Source organism: Watersipora subatra, chromosome 1 (genome assembly GCF_963576615.1).
Source record: "Watersipora subatra chromosome 1, tzWatSuba1.1, whole genome shotgun sequence".
In the NCBI taxonomy this organism is placed as follows: domain Eukaryota; kingdom Metazoa; phylum Bryozoa; class Gymnolaemata; order Cheilostomatida; family Watersiporidae; genus Watersipora; species Watersipora subatra.
Window position 1 is genome coordinate 7,193,382 of NC_088708.1, and position 6,160 is coordinate 7,199,541.

Below are 6,160 nucleotides of genomic sequence, written 5' to 3' on the forward strand. Positions count from 1 at the left end.
TTTTTTGTTTTTTCTTTCTCAGACCAACGGTCCATCATTGAACTTTTTTACTATGTAGTATTCTTTCATCAGCTCCACTAAAAAACTTTCGTTGCTGTTTGACAAAGTAGTATATCTTTAGAGAATGAAACAGCTAGATGGAAAATTCCGCCATACATTTATCGCTCCTTATTGAAAATACTTATAGTTGTTTTAGAAAATATAAATATTTCATCAAGTTTATATTGAGTATGTTAACAATACCAATCTTTTTATCTAAAGCTTGATTGTAATTTAACTCTTATGTCCCTATGCTTGCTTTTTATGTATGGCTTGAAAACAATGGAATTATACAAGTTTCAAGTTTAATCAATTGCGGTTATCAATGTGTAAAACTAAGCAGCAGTGTCAACATTTAATGAATATATTTAATTCTTTTTGGCTTTTGGATTTTTGAAAAAGTGCTTGTCATCACCTCACTTGTTCTTTTTACTTTTGTTTATAATAGTTAACTCATGCTGACGCAATGTAAATATGTTGATGACTGGCATTGCTAGCAGTATAAAATGAGATACGGCAACAAAATTAATTCAGTAACATAATTAAATTTGTTGTCTGTTTATGTCAATCGCTAATGGCCTAACGCTGAGTTATCCTTTGTACATCATACATGTGTATCATCATTAATAGTTTCTAAAAGTAAATTAAAAAAGTGTCATAATATGTATATTTATTACTCAACAAAGATTTCATAGACAACTATAGAACTTTTGAACTGAGTTTGAAGTAGAAATGAAGTCATGCAAAACTTTTAATAGCATAATTGTGAAAGTGTGCACATGAGATTGCACATGAAATTGTCCACCAAGCACATGAAATTGGCAAAAAATTAAGTATACAAAAAAGCAAAGTGTTTTTGCATACTCGCAAACAATAAAAAGATTTTTTTGGGGTGTTAAATGGTTGTGAAATACTGACCGCAAATAATCTTCAACATGAATGATTTTTTTAATGTTTATTTTTACTTCGTTCATGGGAATGCAACAGATTAAAATTTTTTTAATTTTATTGTAGTATTCATCATATATAATTTTAGCTGGATTTCAGTAGTGTATATATGTAAGAGCCTAATACGGTTCAGTGAATGCATGAAACTTTGTTTGTTATACGATACAAAGCCAAATGCACTTAGCTAACGTCTCAGCAAATAAGCAATGCATACTGAAAATCTACATATAACTATCAGTGTCTTTTTGTCTTTTATTGTATGTTCATTTATAATAAGTATGCATTGTTTTAACATAACAATGCATAACTTATATGACTCTCTCATAAGCTTGATTGATATGATAAGCAAGAATATTGCAATCAGTAGAGAGCTGTAGTAAAACTGAAACAGGCACAGTATAAATTACACAAATATATAAAAAGTACACAGAAATAAATGCAGTACGCAGAAATAAAAAAAAACACCTTCATTTGAAACCGTCATTTTTATTACCCGTGCAAAATCGGGCAATCTGCTTGTTTTATATAAAGCAAGGAGGCTGCTACCTATTTGTAAAAATTCACAACAATAAAAAATCTAAAGAAGTTAGACCAATATAAAGAAAAACATTTTTTATAATTAAAACACAAAATGAAACCAAAGCTTCTGTTGATCACCAAAAAATACCAAATAGTAGATCCTTGGTCAAAGATTTTCAAAATCACACTGGCAAAACTGCTAGCAATTTCTTGTTAACTGTTTTTTAATTATTCTTGACAAAGTTATTACTTGCGCTGTTTTAATTAAAAAAGTTTACAGATAAACGTTTGTTATTTTGCTATTTTTAATTTTGTTCCAAAAACTTTGCAATTATTTTTTATAGATTGCATTGTAACAAACTAATTTTAGATATCAATAGCGATAGGGCAATAAATTAATTATGGTGCTGTTGTTATTGTGATTCCTAATTTGAAGTAAACAGTTTTATGAGAATTATTCTATAGCGCGCCATTGACTACTTCTGTTGGAAAGCTTACCTACAGTTTTAATGTTTGAAAAACCGACTCATTTAACTTTTTGTTGGTCATAGTTGCTTGTTTTTCTAATAGTTACTTTAAAAAACTCTCACAGCATTGGTAAAATTTTCGTGCTATTTGAGATTTGTTTGAGCCAACATGTTATCGCTTCTCAACCTTTGCCTGTCATACATTTAGCCTGTAGTGTCTTGCTTATGATTATGTAACACCGCAGAACCACAAGTTAAATATAGAGAACAAAGAAACTTATTCAGTACTGCTGGTCATCTGTAATAACAAGATTATAACATCGGATGCTTTACGCACCAAATCAAAGACAAATAAAATGTTTACTTCCATAAAATTTGTGCTATACAATTTACAAATATTCAATGAGTTTATTATTTTCCATTTACTCTATTCTATAATATTCTGTGAGTGAGACATGTTTTTAATAAAATAGTAGCTTGTAAATTTCACAGACACTGCAAATAATTTGTCAATAATTTACCTAGGCGCGAGATTTTGAACTTCATTTGCAATATCACCCAGTTAGCCTCAAACAGAACAAATTGTATTTGTTTTGTATTAATGATACTCATGTTCACATTCACTTTAAATCACATTGTTTTTACTATGCCAATCTTTTTAAGAAAATGCGTACTTATTTGCCAATATAAATAGCTTTCAAAATGCATCAAATTACTGCTCAGGCACCAAAGAGTAATGTTATATGTTTTAAATAGAGAAAATAAAGTGAACCACCTGTAATAATCAAGCCGGATCATAATTTCAAAATATTACAACTGAATTGATGTTGCACACAAAGATCACTGTTATCATAAACTATACAGACATAGATCAATGTTGTCAAACATTTCCCATGGAAACATCCTATTTGACATTCGCAAGAATTTTTTATAGATTGCAGTGTAGCAAACTAATTTTAGATATCAATAGTGCAATAATTTACTTATTGTTCTATTGTTATTGTGATTGCTAATTTGAACTAATCAGTTTTATGAGAATTATTTTATAACTGGTCATTGAAAACTTGGGTTGTAAATTTTATCTACAGTTTCAATGTTTGGAAAACCCATCTAATTGTACTTTGTGTTACTGATAATTGCTCTTTTTTCCATAATTACTTTGAAAAAGTCTCACGGCATTAGTGAATATTTGATGCTATATGCGATTTGTCTGACCCAACATGTTATCGCTTCTCAATCTTTCCTGTCATACCTTGAGCCTGTAGTGTCTTGCTTATGATTATGTAATATCGAAGAATTAGGGGTTAAATCTGGAGAACAAAGAAACTTATTCAGTACTGCCGGTCATATACAATAACAAGATTATAACGTTTGATGCTTTATACACCAATCAAAGACAAATCAAATGTTTACTCTCATAAAGTTTGCTCTTGCTAGCATATATAATTTACAAATATTTGATGAATTTAGTATTTTTTGTCTACTTTGCTCTACAGTATTCTATTCTGCGCAAAGCTTTATGGTTAGCTAAAATGCAAGCAGACTCAGCAAGTGATACATGTTGTAAATGCTATGGTGGCTTCAAAATCTCCAGACACTGCAAATAGTTTTTAAGAATCTACCCAGGTGCCAGGTTTTAAACTTTATTTGCAACAACACCTAGCTAGCCTCAAACAGGAAATATTACATTTGTTTTGGATTAATGATAGTCATGCTCACGCTCATTTCAGATCACATGATTTTCACTAAGCCAATTTTTTAAGGAAATGCGTACACATTTGCCTATCTAAACAGCTTTCGCAGTGCATCAAATCACTGCATAGTTTCCGAAGAGTTATCACATGCATCTTAAATAGGAAAAATAAAATGAACAAAAGCTAACAATCAAGACAAATCATATTTTTAAAATATTTCATCTAAATTGATGTTGTTCCCATAGACTACTATTATCATACGCTATACTGACATAGGGCAATATTGTCAAATGATTTATTTGATAACATTATGAAAAACAAAACGTAATATGGAACACAAATTAATTCTTTAATTGGACTATCGAATTTACAAAGAGTTGAACAGTTATATTTTAAAACAAATATGAAGGGTATTTCTTATAAAACCTTTTTCAATTTCTCAAGAGAAATTTAGTAATTAGACAATTTTAATGCAATTTAACCATGAGCAACTTATACCAGAAGAAAATTATGATAGACAATAGAATTATATCACCCCAACTATGGAAGGTTTGAAGTCATGTATTTACTGATTTGCTTTAGTTTTTAATTTAAATTGCAATTGGAAAAAATCTTTTAAACCCAAAATGCATGATTCTCAAAGTTGATTGTTGGAATATCACACTTCCAAAGTTTTTTTCTTTTGCATCACATTAGATAGTTCAGTTGATGTACCGGCTTGCACAGCAAGAACTTTAATAGTGAGTGATTATTGCAAAGTTGTTTTCTAGTGTCGTTGTTTTTGTAATAATTTTTGTTTAATATCCGTCGTTTTGGTATACTTTCAGTGTTGGTAGAGAATCTCCTGAACCAAGTAAATATTATTACTTTCCACTTATTTTCTGCTAAACATTAAGCAGCAAGGGTCCAGGTAATCATGATGCAACATCAAACAGCAACAAGATCTATTAATAGAACAAAGGAAATTATGCAATACGGTTACTTGCAGGCAATAATAAGATCATATGGTTTGCGACTTTTACACAGTCTCTCATCCAGAGAAGAAATTTTTTCTTTAAAGATATGCTCTCCATAACATACTACACTTAAAAATATTTAACGGTTTTAATTACAATGCTAATTTTATATGAAGCAAGAGAGGCTGATAATTGCTTATAAAATTCACAATAATAAAAAGTCTGCAGGAATGATACCAATTTGCAAAAGTATTTCTGATAATTTAGACACAAAGTTAAACAAAAACTTGTGTTGAGCACCAATAATTACCAACTGGTAGATTCCTTGTTGAAAATTCGCAAAAGCACACTTGCAAAATTACCTGAAGATCCTTGTCAACTGTTTGTTATTACTGCTGACAAAGTTATTACTTTTGGTCTTTTACTCAAGGAAGGTCACAAGCCAAAACTCCTGTTTTGTTAATTTGTAATTTGGTTTGAAAAACTACACAAGTCTTTTTAGAAATTGCATTGTAACAAAATAATTTTAGATATCAATAGCAATAGTGCAATAACCTACTTATTGTTCTATTGTGATTGCTAATGTGAACTAAACATTTTTTTTAGAATTATTCTATAGCTGGCCATTCACTACCTTTGTTGAAAAGCTTACCTATAGTTTTAAAGATTGGAAAACTCATCTCACTTTACTTTGCGCAGCTCATACATGTATATAGCCACCCCTTTTTATTAATAATTGCTTTGAAAAAGTCTCACAGCATTGATAAACTTTCTGCTCTGTTTGAGAGTTTTCTGAGCCAACATGTTTATCACTGTTGAAACTTTGCCTGTCATACATTGAACATGTCTTGTTCTGCTTATGATTATGTAATATTGAAGAAGGATCAATTAAACTTAGGGAACAAAGAGACTTATTCAATACTGCAATCAGTAAAATTCAGCGCTGCTCATGCACAATGACAAGATTATAACATTTTCTGCTTGTACACTAAATCAAAGACAAATAAGATCCTAAACTCTTATAAAGTTTGTGCTCAATAGCATATACGCTTTACAAATATTAAATGAACTTAACATTTTCTGTCTACGCAGTTCTATAATATTCTATTATGTGCGAGGCTTTATGGTTAGCTAAAAACCAAGCAGATTCAGTGAGTGCGACATGTTGTTAATGAAATGGTAGCTTGTAAATCTCACAGACACTACAAATAATTTGTCGAAAATCTACCTAGGCACAAGATTTTAAACTTTATTTGCAACATCAGATAGTCATGCTCACTTTTATTTTATATCACATGGTTTCCACTATGCCCATTTTGTAAAGACATGCGTACATATTTGCCAATCTAAACAGCTTTCACAATCTATCAACTTACTGCTCAGTTGCCAAAGAGTTATGCCATGCGTTTTGAATCGAAAAAGTAAAGTGAACAACAGTTAACGGTAAAGACGAATCACCTTATCAAAATATTTCATATTATTGGATGTTGCTCACATAGATAATTATTATCATAAACAATACTGACTTAGTAAAATA